The sequence below is a fragment of the Equus quagga genome, chromosome 16 (genome assembly GCF_021613505.1).
Source record: "Equus quagga isolate Etosha38 chromosome 16, UCLA_HA_Equagga_1.0, whole genome shotgun sequence".
Taxonomy (NCBI): domain Eukaryota; kingdom Metazoa; phylum Chordata; class Mammalia; order Perissodactyla; family Equidae; genus Equus; species Equus quagga.
Genome location: NC_060282.1, coordinates 64925805 through 64944464, shown reverse-complemented (window position 1 = coordinate 64944464; position 18660 = coordinate 64925805). Strand labels below are relative to the sequence as shown.

At 37.6% G+C, this 18660-nt stretch overlaps 1 long non-coding RNA gene across 3 annotated transcripts; it reads left to right on the top strand.

The window, feature by feature from the left end:
- Window positions 1–5: 5 nt before the first annotated feature.
- LOC124227876 (uncharacterized) lies at window positions 6–12705 on the top strand. Of its 3 annotated transcripts, none has more exons than XR_006885575.1 (4): window positions 6–421; window positions 726–1019; window positions 3992–4034; window positions 11873–12705. It is a non-coding gene; the product is annotated as an uncharacterized LOC124227876 (long non-coding RNA). The 3 variants fall into 3 exon arrangements; XR_006885574.1 differs by having other exon boundaries at window positions 10–421; window positions 730–1019; XR_006885573.1 differs by having other exon boundaries at window positions 18–1019.
- Window positions 12706–18660: the final 5955 nt, after the last annotated feature.

Sequence of the window (18660 nt, the reverse complement as noted above, 5' to 3'; positions counted from 1 at the left end):
GGCGGCAGGCGGCTCCTCCCGCGGAGGGCGCGGGCGGCCCGGAGACCGGCGGCGGGCAGTGCGCGGGGAAGGCGCCCGCCGCGGAAGCCGGCTGTCCGGCCTCTTCCCGGGGGACCCCTCCGATCCCGGGCCGCAGCGCGAAGGCCGGCCCGCCTCTCCGTGTGCGCGAAGCTCAGGGACGCCGGGGGTCCTGTCTGGAGGCTCAGACTCCCCGGCGTTTCGCGCTGCTCAGTGTTAGCGACCTCTGCCCGGGGCCCGAGAGCCGCTTGGGCCAAGGCGCCCGGGGCCGGCCAGTGAAGACGACCCTGGTGTGGGCAAGGAGCAGGAGCGCTGGACCGCCGGAGGGATCAGCGTCGCCCGAGGAATGGCCTGGCGGACATGTGGCTGGGGGTCACCTGGAAACTCAAGAGAAGTGAAATAAGTATCCAGATAATTCAGGGGAACAGCTATGCTTCATTTAGCATTGTTTGAACAGCTTTCTACTTTTTTCATCAGCAGAGTTTTGGCCTTTGGGTTTATAGATAGGAGAGAGCTTTCACAAATTGGCAGATCTGTGTACAGAGAAATTTCCTTTCCATGCATCTTTTTAGGTTTACTAACTTTATTTATTTATTGCATTCCCATTAATCTCCAAGTCAGCACACTTTACAGCTTCCTCTTACTCTTTCTTATTCTTTAAATATAGAAGTTGCGTTTTTGACTCCCGTTTCTCTATTTTTTTCCAGATAGGATAAAGAGAGGTACAGAAGGTGAATGGAGAACTAAGAATTATATGATTCAATGGGTGTGGAGTAAAGTGGTCAAGATTTTGAAGCAGAGTGTTTTGTTTTGTTTGTTTTTTGCCGCACAACACTACTGTAATTTAAATTTTATCAGATATCACTTGAAGATAGACTCAAACAACTATTTAAAGATTCCTATATGCGTAACGTGCTTCAGATTTTGAGGCAATTGTCTGCTGTACACCATCTGATTCCAGAGAATTTGCTACAAATCTATGAACAAGTAAACTTCCAGAGGTAAGTAGAGGAACTGGGATTTATATGTGGCTTCCCTAAATTCAGGGAACATTTCCTTATATTTTAAAATGATAGTCAAAAATTTAGCTCACAGGTAAAGGTAAGAATATTCATGTTTAATGTCAATTACCACAGTATGGCCTTCTCCTTCTGAAAGAAAATGGTTTGTGAATCCCATATTTTTATACTTCAAAACATAATAATCCTACAGATCTTTCTAAACAATGGTTCTCTGTGGCATATGGAAGTAGATATAAAATGCAGTAGACACAAATCAACACATTGCCAATGGTCCTTTATACATTTTCACTGTGATCCACACACAAAGCAATACACACAATAAGGCACAGAGAATTTCCTTCCTTGTAACAAAATCAACAAGTGGTCAGTGTCTCTCTTAATTAAAGCCATATTCACAGTGCTGAAAAATTCCTCAGACAAAAGGAAGTTTTGTGTCAATGAACTCCAAGTGGAATGACATCATTCTCGTTTTAGAGACAAATACCTGGCTATCAGCACATTTCAACCTTTGTTTCTTTTTTTTTTTTTAAACTAACGTCTGGGAACCATTACATTTCCAAGATAAATTTGTCCTCCGGCTGTGAAGAACACGCATATACACACACACACGCCACTTCCCACAGATATGAACACAAGCTTTGGAAGAGGTCAGACCCAGGTTTAAATTCTGGCTCTGTCACTTTCTACTTTCTGCAAATTATTTCACCTCTCGAGTACTGGATTCATCAATAACAAGAGGATGATAATAGTACTTTTCCCTCCTCAGTAAAACAGAGATAATAATAGTGCTTATCTCATGAAATTGAGGATTAAATTAACTTGTAGAATACTGGAACATAGTATCAATTGACTGCTATTGTCATCATCATTATTATTACCTATAACAGGTAGAAAAATGCCAATATTTTATATTTCATTTGTACTAGTATAAGGAATGATCAAATTTTAGAGTTTTGGGTTTTTTTGTAGAAGTCCTAAAAGTTAACAGGAAAAAAATCATAAAAGAAATACTAAGATATCGTTATGTTCAGAATTTTAGAAAATTGGCCTGGCCGTACTATAAATTGTTGATCCCAATATTAAAACAAAAAAACTACCTAACCAGGTAATACAATGTTTTCTTCTAGACAGTATATTCCAATGAGATAAGTGCTTGGTTGTCATCCTCCATTTTTCAAAACGGAAAACCTTTTCTCTAAAATAGTGCCTGATATGGAACCATATGACTTGTCATATAATGATAGGATCCTCTGTTATTTGTAGTTCTTTTATTGTAACTTTCGAGGAGTTAAGGAGCATAACAATACAAGAAATATAACTTCTCTTAGGGAGAAAAATTGACAAATGGCAGCCACAGGACCTGAATAACTTCTGTTGATAAGCCAGCTGGTAATGGAAGTGAGGGCAAATATTTGTTAGAATATTTGTTTTATAGCAGATAAATCACCAGTACTAGAGAAGTAAGAATAATGCTACCAACTACATGATTACAAAAGCAAAGATGTTTTTGATTCATATTACTTGCATTGCTTTTATGGCACATTTTCGTTCATTCTACTACAGACTCATCTATTTAAGTGGCTCAGACATCATGAGTTGTTGCTATAGTTTCCAGCTATGTTGATAACACCAAGGGCAGCAGCCCACAACTTCGCAAAAAAGAAAACCATTTTTATGAGGGAAGTAGTTTAAGACATGTTCCTAGTCATGAGTTGGCTCAGAAAGTAATCAGCAGGAAAAGCCTGCTGTAAAAAATAGGTAGGAATATGGGCATTAAAGTGACCAATTTATTGAATTTTCTGAGGAAAATAATTTAATACAACCCAAAGCAACCCAAGATATAGTTAGAAAAACTCCGAGACTCACAGGAACTGAAATAGAGACGAGTTTATACCGCCTTGACATGAAACCGAATGAACCTGTTTCTTTGATCTGGAAAATGGTTCAGAGAGCGCTCATGTTGTGTGTCGGGGATGGGAGTGGCCCAGGCTCAACATCTTTCTTGCTCCAGATTAGCCATGTTCATACTCAAACTGAAATGCCTGAAGTTCAGTGCGTTTTGTAATAAAGAGAAAAATTCTATTTTAAAGCAAGACTACATTAGGGTCAAATGCAAGGCTTTTCAGATCACAGGACTTTCTCACTTTCTATATTAGAGTTGTGAGAAAAACCAAAGGCAAGTGTTAGGAGATCAGAACCCTTAAACTGCTAGCATCAGCTTTTTGATAAAAAGTAGCTAGAAATTACTTTAAATCTTGCTAAGACCATTAATTATGTAAAGTAAAACTATTATCCTTCCCTATTAGGTAAATCTCATTGTCTTCTAATCTAGTTATTATGGGTATCAAGAACAAAATATAAATCGCTCCTTTTTTTCTCTCTCATTTCCTCTTTCTTTTTTCTGTCTCTTGTTTGGATAATCTATTGTGTACGTAAACTATGTCTGTTAATAGTTGACAATAACTTATTTACATAAATTGTGTCAGCAGTTACTATGTTCCTCAGAGAACCTTATTAGGCCTTTGAGCTCAAACCTACTAGGCAGACTTTGAAGATAATAAATATTTTAGTTGCTTATCAGTAGGAAATAATAGCTTTTCTTAAATACTGTTCATTTGGTGACTCAGTTATTTACTGTCAATTATGTGCAATTAATGATTGAACCCATTTCAAAAGCAAAGGCTTAATAGCCTCTGGCTTAAAGAGGTGCGTTGCTGTGATTTCCTTAACTAATTCTCTAAGGAATCTGTGTCTGGCTCAACCAGATGTGTCAAAGACTTAAATAGACTTTAAGGGATTATAATTCTTCATATACCGGAAGACGCTTAAATTCCCTAGATTTTCTAGAATAAACAATCCCAGTTCTTTTAATATTTTCTCACACTTTTTTTTTTTTTATGTTTTATGACTCTCATGCGAATGCTTTCCAAATTCTCCGCATTCTTCTTTAGATGAAATGCCCAGTAGGAGACATGGACCTCTATAAAGGATTGGGTAAGTCCTTAGCATGGTGAGAGTATTCTCTCTCAGGTCTTCAATTCACATTCCTGTGATGCAACCTAGAATTATTTGTACATTTAAAATTACATTTCATCATTATCAGATTTTAAAATCTGAACTCTATATGCTTGTTTAGCTTACTTATATTTTTCACATTATATTTAATAGGTTGTTTGGATTATCCTATTGAACTCCTCTGCACCTGTTTTACTGAAACTGTACTTTTCCTGGGTAATTTTGAGTGTCATAATATCTGTTAAGACAAAAGACATCCAAAGTGGAGGGTGCACATCCTAGGGGTGCACAAGACAATCTACTATAGTCCAGAAAGAAAATATCCCAATGGCTATTTATTTTGTTTTATCTAAAAAGAAAGAAATTAAGCTTAATTATTTAACATGCACATGTTGACACTGGCGCGCTCACACAGTCCTTTGTCAGTCAGCCATACGTATGCTCTGTGAGGTGTCCTGAGAAGGGTGGGCTTCCACTTGAAGGGAAACTCTCCTTCATGCACATTCAGTGTATTGCACTTTTGTGTGGTATAGGAGATCATCGAGGTTAAATTTGTAAAACAAATCCTTTCAATAGAATCTATATAATACTTTGTACTGAGATGGGAAGTAGTTGTGGAAACTCTTTATCTTCCATCAAAGTATTCAAGATACTTGGGGCTAAAAACACAGCTCCTGGATAACGCATTGCCTGGTTCTGACCATAGTTCTGCCATCACCAGCCATGTAACCTTGGGCAAGTTACTTAGCCCAAGGTTCTCTGGGGTTCAATTTCTTCATCTGTAAAATGGAGATCATAATAGTGTCTACTGCACTGGGTTGTACTGAGGGTGAAGAGAATTAATACATATAAATCTACCACCAAAATAAGCTCTACATAAGCACTGTTACTATAACTTAAAAGAATAGTTAAATATGGAGATGAATGATGCATTTTCCTCTGACAAAAATACAAGGGATCCAAATTTCCCTATCTCATCTGTTAGTACTTTCCTTTAAAAGTAAAGTTTTGGGGGGCTGGCCCTGTGGCCGAGTGGTTAAGTTCGCCCGCTCCGCTGCAGGCAGCCCAGTGTTTCGTTGGTTCGAATCCTGGGCGTGGACATGACACTGCTCATCAAACCACGCTGAGGTAGCGTCCCACATGCCACAACTAGAAGGACCCACAACAAAGAATATACAACTATGTACCGGGGGGCTATGGGGAGAAAAAGGAAAAAATAAAAAAAATCTTTAAAAAAAAAAAAGTAAAGTTTTGGCAACGAGTGAGAGAATAATTCCATCTACCACCCTGCCCCCCTTAAAAAGTGTACATGTGTTTTGAAAGAAATACTTTGGAGAGAATGTTTTGAAAATGATGCTTGGAAATATTTCCATTAGTATGTAATTTTGTTGCAAAAACCAGTGTGTATGTGTCCTATTAAAACCCTAATATATGCACACCTAAAAATTTTGCAAACATAATTTTCTATTTGTTTAAATATTTTCTAAATAATGAATTTCAGTGGGTCTTAAATTTATCTATTGAAAAGGTAAAATGCAATGCCTTTAAATTAGTTTGCAAGAATTGCTGATTGATAGCAGAGAAAATGGAAATTTACTAGTTGAACTTCAACCAAAACCTTTGCAGAATGGTTGCTGAGAAAATGGGTACTTTTTAATAGGTATGGCCAACAAAAATGCATTTCTTCCATTTAAATCTAAATGTCTTTTTGAAATATCTTTTTCAGCTATGATAGCTATTAAAATAAACTAAACTTAGAACCAGATCTTCAAATCATGATATCACAAAGTGTTAAACTAAGAATTTAAAAAAGTACAAAGTAATAGAGAATCAAATGACAGCAAAAAGGTTCTGACACTATTAATAAAATACCATTAAATTATTTTAAATATATTGATTACTTCATCTTTTTAAATTTGGGGTTTATATTTTACAAGGTGTACAATATATTAGTATAGGAGGTCACAAATACATTATTTATGGGTATATGTTTTGGGTATACAGGAGGTCACAAATATGTAATTTACAGGTGGTTGTGCATGGTGAAACATTTTTAAGAATGGGGTACATATTCAAAAGCAAGATGTCAGTTATCATCCACTCTCTCTCTTCTTTGGTTTGGTGTCATCTAAGAATTTAATGCCTTTTGTTCTCTTTCTTCTTCATTCAGTAACTATTTGTTGAGTACCTAGTGTGTGTCAGGTACTATGCTAGGCTCAGGGAGGTAGAAGTTAAAAATATGATCCCCACCCACCCTCAGTAGTTTAAATCATTTATGAAACATATAGTAAGGAACTATTCCCTGTGGAGCCTGAACTCCACAGTCTCCCCAGCTTCTCAGCTCCTTCCCCTACCTCCACTCCCAGGCCTTTACATAGATAGTCATCCGCTGTGGGTTGAGATTTGAATTTGAAACTGTTCATTTGAACACTCACTTCATTTTTATGTGGTTTAAATAAACCATTTATGACTTTTCTCTTCCAGAGATCTGCAATTTGCTTTTAATGTAATCATATGTGAATAGAAATATTGCTGGTTCAACAGACATTTCCTCTGCAAAGCACTGTGTTAAGACAGATGGAAGGTTCAGGTACAAAGATATACTGTGCTTTCAAGGGGATTTTATATCCTTGATATCACATGAGAAAATGAGAAAAACACCTTAATTTTTTTCTTATGCCCGTTACATTCTTATTAAATGTATCCCTCAATACACTGCATTTTTAACTATCTTACCACTTTTGCCTTGTGTTGTATTTCTTCAAGCCCTGTACCATACTGTTTGAAAGTATTGCAGGCATGTTATTTGGCTTGAACTAGTTCTTTCAAATTTCATCTTGTTCCTTGTAATTTCAACCCATGACTGGGATAAATTTTTTTAATTGCTACTTATTTGCATTGGAGAAGAATCATATGAAAAATGGGTAGAGGAAAATATTTCTGGAAACTGTGATCATAGAAATTAAAATTCCCTACATGTCTAAAATGGATTCCTATACCATTTCCCTAAATAGCAAGAAAATATGATGATTTGAGGTATTCAAGGTAAGAAACTGGATTGTATGACTTCCCAGGTTCTCCTTTACTTTTTTTTTTTTTTTGGTGAGAAAGGTTGGCCCTGAACTAACGTGTGTTGCCAATCTTCCTCTTTTTGCTGGAGGAAGGTGGTTCCTGAGCTAACATTTGTGCCAGGCTTCCTTTACTTTGTATGTGGGATACCACCATAGCATGGCTTGATGAGCGGTGTGAAGGTACGCATCCAAGATCCAAACCGTGAACCCTGGGCCGCTGAAGTGGAAAATGCTAACCCGACCACTACACCACCAGGCCAGCCCCTCCTTTACTTTTAAACTCTGTAAATAAGCAAAGTCAAAGCTCACAGCCTTCGAAGGAACTTATACCTGTGTGACTTTTTAAAAGCAAGCAGTACTGATAGTTCAGAAACTTGGGCCATGGTATGAAAAGTCAAAATTAGTTATAAAAGTCTGTGGTAATATAAAATTCAATTTTGAAAAAATGTAAGTAGCATATCAAGGCAATCAAGAGACAATATCTTTATTTGAATTTTAACTGATACATACTCCTTGGGCTATCCCTCCCACAGAAGAATGTGACTTTCACTATGATAATCATTTTCTTAGAAAATAGAAAGAAAAATACAATTTGAACAAATTTCAGTACACTGTAGTGATTAAGGACATGGCTTTAGAGGAAAACAGCCCTGGGTTTGAATCTCACTCTGCTGCTTACCAGCTCTGGACCCAGGCACATTTCCTAACGCCCTAGCCTCAGCTTTCTCGTTTGTAAAAGTAGTCCCTACTTTGTAGGGTCTTGTGAGGATTAAGTGAGGTAATCACAGAGTAAGAACACAATTCATGATAAAATTTAAAATTATATATCTACATATAATGTACATAAATTACATATATATTACATGTATAAAATGCATACCCATTATGATAAGCAGAATGATGGCCCCCCCAAAAACACCCACATCCTAGTCCCTGGAACACGTGAATATGTTACATTTCATGGCAAAGAATTAAGGTTGCAGATAGAATTAAGGTACTAATCAGATGACCTTAAGATAGGAAGAATATCCTGGATTTTCTGGGTAGGTCCAATGTAATCACATGGGTCCCTAAAATTGGAAGAGGGAGGCAATAGAAGAGAGTCAGAGAAAGAGATGTGACTATGGAAGAATGGTCAGAGACATGCAACACTGCTAGCTTTGAAGGTGGAGAACGGGGCCATGAGCCAAGGAATGTGGGTGGCCTCTAGAATCTGGAAAGGGCAAGGAAATGGATTCACTCCTAGAGCCTCCAAAAAAGAAGGCAGCCCTCTGACACATGGATTTTAGCCCAGTGGCACTCAAGTCTGACTTCTAACTTACAGAACTGTAAAACAATACGTTTCTGTTGTTTTAAGTGTCCAAGTCTGTGATAATTTGTTACAGCAGCAAACAGAAAACAAATTAGCTATTTAGATATTTATCAAGGGCCCTACAAAAGATGCAGATAAGTGTGGGCATATGGAGAACTGTCTTTTTTTCTTCCAGTTTTGGAAAGCATGCTAATTCACACACTTTTTCATTTTTGTGTTCTTTATAGAACTAATTGCAAGAATTTGATTTACCATAAGATCATCCTCCAAGCAATGGAGGTGATACTGGCCAACAGCTTAACCCATTATGATTCCTTGATGATGGCAGCAATTATAGGCAATAAACTTTACTTAAGTACTATCTAGTTTCTTATGATATTCTTATTTGTGTCTAGACACCTGAGAGTATCAGATAAATTATTTATGAGTTGCCAACATCTGAGACTAACAGGAGTGGCCCTGTCATCTCCCTGAGAGATGAGATCAGAGGTTGGCAGTGGAGGCTGGCCACACTCACCGAGTACTTCTTGCCTCTTCTCAGCTCTATCAGAAGCACATTATGTATGTTGTTGCCTTTAATCCTCAAATCCATGCCATCATTATTGTCACTTTACAGATAAAGAAACAGAAGTTCAAGGAAGTGAAACAAACTTACCCAGGACACACAGCAGGAAAGGGGCAGAGCTGAGTCCATTTGATTTGAAGCCCATGATCTTTCTAGAGCATCACAGAGCCTCCAATATCAATAGGTGATGCTGGGAGAAAGATATCAAGGACTAGGGGTAGAAGAGTTTACAAACTCAAATGCCTAAAGTACCTGCAGGGCATCACAGATGCTGAGTGTCAGAAGAGGTGAAAGTGAGATGATAAATGGCAGCTGACAATCAGTCTTCCTGAGCAGCAAGAGGTGCACGCCCTCTCTAAAGGAAACGGCTGACAGCTACTACCAGCTGGTTGTTGCTGTGTGAGACCATAGGTCCAATGTTGCCAGATCAATTAATTTTTCAATAAAAGATAACAATATACATTTTAATGCGAAATGGTATAATTTCAAAATGCTAGGAATGAATTCGGATTTTCTTAAAACACTGTAAAGGCCAAGTAAGTCACATCTATCTAGCAAATCTGCCCAATGGGCTGGCAAGTTGAGACCACTAGTATAGACCCTAAGGGATCAATACTGACCCACAGAGTGGTCCATAGTCTTGCTAGAAGAGAAGATGTGGAAAGGATTGGACTAGATTTTGATTGAGCTCCTTGAGTGAAGAGGTACCCTGATCTAAGAACAGGGAGGTTTATTCTAGGGCATTGAGGCATGTCAGAGGAGGGCTATGACTCAGCTTTTCCACCGAATCTTCTTTAAAAAACCTATGTAACCCAATAAGTAAAGCAACTCTAAACATATTAAAACACCTGTTATTTTTCCCTTTCCTTTTTGCTAATGCATCTTCATTGATAGATATGCTTATCTGCCATATTTCTATATGTGATAATTAGTAACCAGATTATGTTAATTAATAGAAAACAGCTTAATTAATAATGTAATTAACTCACATTATTCACATTATTAAATTTGAATAGATTCACATTTTATCTATATGCAAAAAAGCTGACATATAATATCTGTAGAGCAGGAATAAATGGCATGAGTTTGAAAATATTTTTTTATTTTAAATAGTACAATATCAAAAAAAGAAAACTACAGTTAAAACGTACTGATACACATTTGAAGTAGAAAGCTCTGATTTGGGAAACACAGTTACAGGAAACTCTAAGGGAGGAGCTGATGTCGGAGTCGAGTTGTGTGGTAGACATCATCTTCACCATTGGGACCTTTCTCCAGCAGAGCTCTGCAGCCTGGGTACAGTGTTGCGGGAGGCAGACAGCTGGACTGAACCTGGGCTGAGAAGGACAGTGGAGGAAGAGAGCCCAAGTGGGGGCCATGCCATTTACACTTGCTAAGGAAAGGAGGAGGTGACAGGCAGAAACTCGAGGCCAAGGGCATGGGGGACTGAAACAGGTATAAAGTAAGGTTAACAAAAATTTACTACACATTCTATTAATATAAACATTCTATTAATTCTACATTTTAAAGTGCACTGAAATTTTCAAAGCATTTTTGAAAACAGACTTTATTTTTTAGAGCGGTTTCAGGTTCATAGCAAAATTGAGCAGAAAGTACAGATAGTTCCCATATCCGCTTGTCCCCACACGTGCACAACTTCCCCCACTACTGGGATCTCCCACCATAGTTCGTTACAATCAGGGAACCCACACTGATACATCATTATCATCCGAAGTCCATAGTTTACATTAGGGTTCATTCTTGGTGTTGTATCTTCTATGGTTTTGGACAAATGTATAATGACATGTATTCACCATTATAGAATCATACAGAGTGGTTTCACTGCCCTAAAATCCTCTGTGCTCTCCCTATTCATCCCTCCCTCCCCTCTAACCCCTGGCAACCACCGATCTTTTTACTGTCTCCATAGTTTTGCCTTTGCCATATTGTCATATAGTTGGAATCAGATAGTATATAAACTTTCCAGATTGGCTTCTTTTACTCTGTAATATGCATTTAAGCCCCTACTCCCATCTTTTCATGACTTAATAGCTCATTTCTTTTTCGCATTGAATAATCTTCATTGTATGGCTGTACCACAGTTTATCCATTCACCTACTAAAGGACATCTTGGTTGCTTCCAATTTTGGCAGTTATGAATAAAGCTGCTATAAACTCCATGTGCAGAATTTTTTGTGAACAATGCATTTTTACCTTCATAGTCTGAATATAGAGCAAATTTTCTAAATCATATTCTAACAAATCAGATACAGCACAATAAATCAAAGCATTTATTAATATGACTGGTAGAATTTATCCTTCGAATACACAATGAAAAAACAAAAACTATAACATTGTGGTGTTAGGAATAAAAACTCTAAATGATTTCAATGAATGTTTTAAGGAATTAACTTTCTATTTTGTCATTTCTCCGTCTTCTCTCTGCCCCATCCCTCCTCAACTCTTAACACAGTTAGCATGATATAGTGGATCAACGGATGCTGTAGCCAGGTTGTTTTTGTTTCTGTTTGAATAACTGGGCTCTGACCCTAATGAGCTGCATGACTTGGAGCAAGTTATTCAACATCTTTGCACCTCTTCTTCCTCATCTGTAAAACAGAGACTTTTAATAGTGCTTACCTCATGGATTAAATGAGCTTATATCCACAAACTCTTAGAATAATACCAGGCACATAAGTGTTTGTCAAATAAAATGAATAACACGTACATGGATCTCTTGTGTGAATGCTGGTCTCACAGGCTCATAAACAATTCTGATGAGGTTGTCCCATTGAGTCAAACTGTCAGGTCTGTGATTTGATTTTATCCTACTTACAAGCCAACAAGTTAGCCTGTTACTGTTTCACAGATGCTGGAAGATGACACCAGACATCTGAGTCAGAGAAAAAGAAGCTTTTATCTCAATGCACAGCATAAAAAGCATGAACATCAGAATGTTTGCATCAATTCCTCTTGCCTCCAAGTTCCACAGGAGTGATGCGAAGGGGCCCGGATAGATGCCACACATGCAGTGGGTTGTGTTGCAGCAAGGAAACAATGAGCTTGGGGAACCCACTGCTTTTCTGGCAAGCAGCAAGCTAAGCCAGCTCTTTGTCCCAGAGGAGATGATACTTCATCTCTCAAGATTGCTTGCTGCAAACAAACCATGAAAAATGGCTTGGGTAAAGAGTGGTGTGGTGGAAAGCCTGGAAGATGGCCCATAATGGTTCTTGCCTCTGGGTATTCACTCTTTTGCAGATCCCCTCCAGTTGACTGTGGGCTGGACTTACCGACTTACTTCTTACTAACTGAATACAGCACAAGTGACAGGATGTTGCTCCTGAGGTGAAGTTATAAAAAGACTGTGGCTTCTGTCTTGGGCACCCTCTCATGTTCTCTCACTCACTCACTCTGAGGGAAGACAGCTGTCACGTTGTGAGTTGCCTTATGGAGAGACCAGCATGGCAAGGAAAGGATGTCTTTGGCCAACAGTCAGCAAGGACTTGAGGCCTGCTAACAGCCACATAAGTGAGCTTGGAAGCAGAGTCTCCCCCATTCAAGGCTGGACATGACTGCAGCCCTGGCCTACACCTTATTGCAGCCTTTTCAGAGACCCTGAGTCAGGGGCACCTGGCTAGGCTGCACTCAGCTTCCTAATCCACAGAAACTGTCAGAAAATAAATGTTTATTGTTTTAAACCTATGCAGTTTTGGACTAATCTGTTATGCAGTAATAGATAAGTAATACAAGTGGTCAGGCCTTGAATTCTTGGCATACTGAGCAAGACATGCAGAGGCATGAGAGACCCATAGATAACCATTTCCCAACACCAGTGTAAAGCTACAACCCAGGGTAGGCAATCCCATCTTCCTTGAAGAGGGTTGACATGCTTAATGTCTAGCATCTAGGAAAGAGGCAGATACTGAGACAGGAGACTAGAATTTCAAAGGAAGCCCTGAGCTGAAACTAGCTTTACCAATCTTGGAGCTAGTTTTCCAAGAATTTTCCTTGCTTGAGTACATAATGCAGGGTAGAAAAAAGTGGCTTCTGCTTTGTGCATGCAGTAGGAAGCCAGGTAGGCAGGAATCCTTTTACGGTGTCAAATGTTGAAATGCCTACACCACGTTCAGTGAACCAGATTATCTAGTTGTATATTACTGCCTGTACTCAGTTGCCTTCTGTTCATCTGGACTCCTTTGTAAACTTTTGTTTAAATATTTCCCCTCCGCTTATCTATACCCTGGGGAATTGAGTGAAACGCTTGAGCTACAATATTAAAGAAGATACAGTGCCCCCTGGAGGCCAGAGTGGTAATGCTCAGAGACCCCCAAGAGGCAGGAGAACCTGGGATGGGCAAGGAGGACGGCAAGGCTCCTTATAAATGCTAATGAAATATTTGATAAAATTAAAAACCTCTTTGATTTAAAGCCTTTAAGAAATTGTTATGAAAATTTGTAACTATGTGTGGTGATGGATGTTAACTAGACTTATTGTGGTGATCATTTCATAATATATACAAATATTGAATCATTATGTTGTACCTGAAACTAATATAATGTTATGTGTTAATTATATCTCAATTTTTGAAAACTCATTAATTCTAAGTAACTAAAAAATAAAAATAAGGAAAGAAAGAAATTGGTATGGAAGGGTTTTTTCTTAAAATGATGAAGAGCTTTTTTTTTTTGTAAAGTGAGCATCAACTTTATACATAATGAAGGGTCAGACAGTACTGTCATTTAGTACAACTATGACTATGTTAAAGAGATAAGAGTGTTCCATGTAAGCACAATTATTTAATCTACTAGTCTACCTGCTGCTAATAGAATTTTCAGATAAGAATTTACAGAAGACATAAATTAGAATAAATAGAGGAGAGGAAGTCTCAATGGGCAAGAAAACCAAAGAACGTTTGTAAAGTTATGGGAAAAATATAATCTTTAAAAACTTTCTATCCAATATATAAAGAGTTGTTGCAAATATATAATTAACATCACCAGTCTATTGGATCAGTGGTTAAAGAAGATGAAACAATGGTTTAACGAGTATGTTATCAAACAGCCTACTTATTAGTCAAGGAATGCAAAGTAAAACAACTTTCAGGTCTCATATACCTTTTAAAGTTTCAGATGTAAATAGAAAATGAGAAGGTATTGGTGAAGATGTAGGAAGAAGGCATTGACCATGGAACACAACATACCTGACTTTGCCTCTTACCAGCTGCAAATGCAGATACATTACCCTCCCTCTCTGTGCCTCAGTTTCTTATCTGTACTTACAAGATAGTAACAGCATCTTATAGGCTCATAACTGTGAGGATTAAATGAGAAAAGACGTGGAAAGCCCAGAGCACAATACCTGGCTCTCAACAGAGGGTCTCATCCTCCTCCTCCTCGTCTTCATCATTGTTACTGATGTGCTGATGTTACCACAAGCAGAATTGGAAAGGGGGCTAGCCCCTTCGTAAGATTCCTCAGAGTAATATGTAATAAGAGCTATAAAGTTACATATACTTCTTAATCTGTCTTTCCCATTTATGGAAAGAAATTTAAAGGAAAAAAATTACCTCACTAAAGATGTTTATAGCAATGCTAATTGTGACTGTAAAAATTGGAGACCAATCTAATGCCCAGAAATGGAGGAGAGGTTAAGTAAACAAAGTACAGCAATACAAGATATTAAATACAAGAGGAATATACAAAGATCAGCAAGAACCAATTCAAAAGTATAATGGAAATATTTGTCATTTATAATAACCACAACTATAAAATACCTGGAAATAAAGCTAATAAGAAATGTTCAGAGCCCATTAAAAAACTATAATGTTTTACTGAAGGACATACAAAGATCTTCGTAAATGGAAAGTCATATCTGGATAAGAAGTCTCAATATATTTTTTTAAAGCCAATCATCTCCTATCAGTCTGTAAATTAAATGCAATTTTTATCAAAATCCCAATGGAATTTTTTAAATTTAAAAGTTTATTCTCTAGTTTATCTGGAAGAGTAAACGTCTGAAAATAGCCAAGAAACTTTTGAAAAACAACTGTTAACAAAATAAGACTTGGCCTCCAAGACACTAAAAAGAGCTATAAAACTATATAGTAAATAGGGCAATGTGGTACTGATAAGGAAAAGACAGCTAGGTCAACAGAGTGGAACAGAGTCCAGAAAATAACCCAGGTTCATATTTATAGGATGTCACAAATGCTCAAGGTGGCGTTTCACACCAGTGGGGGAAGACTATGCAATATAAACGGTACAAGATAACTGGCTTAATTACCTATAAATTATGAGTGGTTTATATATTTAAATGTAAAAAACCAAAATGATAAAACTATTTGTAAAAAATATATAGAAAAATATCTTTACAAACTTTTGGTAGGAAAGAACTTCCTTAGCCTGACACAAAACCTAGAAGCCATGATGTATTAGATTACATAAAGATTCAACACTTTTGTACAGAGCTCTGCCTTTCCTTATGTTCATCTTTCTCCCCCAGGAATCCCTAGGGGAGCTATAGCACAGGGCGGGAGATGGGAGTTGGGAGGCAGGTAGAGAGAGTCCAGGAAGGGCACCCGGGAGTCTTGCACTATGCTTTGCTTTGATCCTGGGCATTGCTCCCTGCTCAGATAAGCACAGTGGATTTCCCACTTGGAGTTTTGATATGTTTTTGAAATGCATTCCTAGTTCATAGTATTTCTAATTTTAAATAAATTTAAAGGAAATAAAAACTCATTTGTACCCTCTCCCAAACACCAACATAACTTCCATATAGTAAAAGTGACCATAAAGTTAAAAGATATGCGAAACACAGAGAAAAAATATTTGCAACATGGGCAACAAAGGGTTATTATTCATAATATATAAAGAGTTCTTTTAAAACAATAAGAAAGAAAATAAGCAAAAAAGAAAAACAGTCCAAGGATATGAATAGGCAATTCGGTAAGAAAGAAATACAAATTGCCAATAAACAAATAAGCATATGTTCAACCTCTCTACTAATCAGAGAAATGCAAATTAAAGCAAGATGTCTTCTTTTGCCTATCAGCAGCGTTATCCCAAGGGGGGATGGGTGGTGTGAGTAGTCAGCAGGAAGGAGGGCAGGAAAGAAGGGGGTGCATTGTCTGTAGAAAATTAAAAAAAATAATAATAAAATGTCTCATCTTGCTCCAGCAATTCTAAAATATGTCACTGGTAAAATACTCTTTGCTGCTCCCACTGCCCCCCACCTCAGCAAGTCCCTGTCTATCAGAATAGCAAAAACATAGAAGATGGATAGCATCTCATGTTAGTGTATGACCATACACTGTTAGTGGAGGCATGCAGCTATTTTGGATGGCAAACTGGAAGGACTTAGTAAACATTTTAAATGTGCGTTTTCTTGACTCAGTAATTCCACTTCTTGAAATCTAGAGTACTGAAATATCCCTAAATGTGCCCCAAAGATATATGTACAAAAGAATTCACATAAACTTTGTAAAGGGGACAATTTGGGGCACGACCTATATGTCAACCACTAGCTAAGCAGGTAAATAAATTGTGGTACATGGTAGAACTCCCTGGAATGGTTGGGAAACTGGACTAGATAATTCCTCAGATCTCTTCTGACACATCTGGTTTTATGAACTTCCATTTCATGCTTTTGAAGACAATTCCAAAAGAGGGGCTTCAAAAATAATTAGGGCAATGACAGTGTTAACAGAATAACCATGCAATCCCTTAAGATTATTTAGAAGAAGAAATTAATTTTAAAAAATTTTTACTGTGAAATAATTTTAGATTTAGAGGAGTTTTTAAAAGATAGTACAGAGTTCCCATATATCCTTTATCCAGTTTTCCCTAATGACACCATTTTACAGAACCATGGTATAGTTCTCAAAACTAAGTAATCACATTGGTACAACACTACTAATTAAATCACAGACTCATTCAGATTTCACCAGTTTTTCCTCTAATGTCCTTTTTCTGTTTCAGGATCCAATCGACAATACCATCTTACATTGAGTTGTCATGTCTCCTTAGTATCTTTCAATCTGTGACAGATTCTCAGTCTTTCCTTGCTTTTCAGAACTTTGACACTTTTGAAGAGTACTGGTCAGGTATTTTGTGAAATATCCTTCCATTTGGGTTTGTCTGGTATGTTCTCATGATTAGGCTCTTAAGAAAGACTTTCCCCTTCTGACACATGCTCCAACGTGGATGAAGCTTGAGAATGTTATGCTAAGTGAAATAAGCCAGTCACAAAAGGACCATCATACTGTATCTTTCCACTAATACGAGGTACTTGAGTAGTCAAATTCACAGAAGCAGAAAGTAGAATAATGATTGGCAAGGGCTGGGGGGAGGGCAGAACGGGGAGTTGTTGTTTAATGGGTATAGAGTTTCAGTTTTGCAAGATTAAAAGAATTCTGGAGATGGATGGTGGTGATGGTTGCACAACAATGTGAATATACTTAACACTACCGAACTGGATGCTTAAAAATGGTTAAGATGGTAAATTTCACCATAATTAAAAAAAAAAGAATAATGATGGCAATGGATTAAAACACTTCAAATAAGAAAAGAAAAGATTTGCTCCTTCTTCCTCGTTTATTTGGAAGTTAATTTTTGATTGTATCACTTTAGATCAAATGTCAGAGATGCTACAATTAGAATTTTATAATGCATTCACTATTGGCAATAAAGAAAAGTTCTGGCCCTGCATGGTGTGATTTGGGAATCCACCTACTTGGACAGATCAACTCATGTTATTCTGGAGGAAGCAGAGGCGCTGGCTTGTGTGAGGAGGGAAATCTCACGCTCTTCATCAGAAAGATTTTTAAACTTTCATACATCTTGTGAATTATATATTTATAAGCCATTGTGATTCTTATAATCGGTCAATCAGGTTTTCTAATACTTGCTGGGAAGCCTCACTGGTGATCCACTATTGTAGTAATTAACAGACGTGAGTTTAATTTTAGTTCCACTTAGTAGCTATTGACTTTAGGTAAATTGCATAACCTCTTCAAGTTTGTGTCCTCATCTGTAAAGTGAAGTATTGTGAGGGTTCCATTAGATGCAGTAAGCAAAACAACGAGTATGGCTCCTGGCATATAGCTGTTATTCAATAAATTATAGTAATTGCATTTAACATTGTAAACTGCTTCCTTTTAGGACTTCTGTGACCTATAAATCCTAACATTGTTCTTTTATTATTAAAAACTATTCCCGAGTCAAACACAATTAAAACTGTGAACTCCTTGAGCGCAGAGATAATATCTTTGAACCTTTGCATCTGGTCATCAGGCATAGTCCCTGACATACAGCAAGTTCTCAAGAAACATTTGCTAAATGAATGGATAAGCCAACATTTGATTCAGCTCCTTGTTCCATTAGAACACTTAGAATATTATCTGCCAAATGTTAATCTCATTGTTAGTGTGGTTTGGTTTAAGTTGCTTTTGCTATTTTAGAACTATTAATCTTTCCTAATTGAACACTGTATGGTGAGGAGGCCAGCCCTGGTGGTCTAGTGGTTAAGATTTGGTGCTCTCACCACGGCGGCTGGGGTTCATTTCCTGGTCAGGGAACCACACTATTCCTCTGTTGGGTGGCAGTTGTGTGTTGTTGTGAAAGCTATGGCACTGGTGTTTCAAATACCAGAAGTCATCCA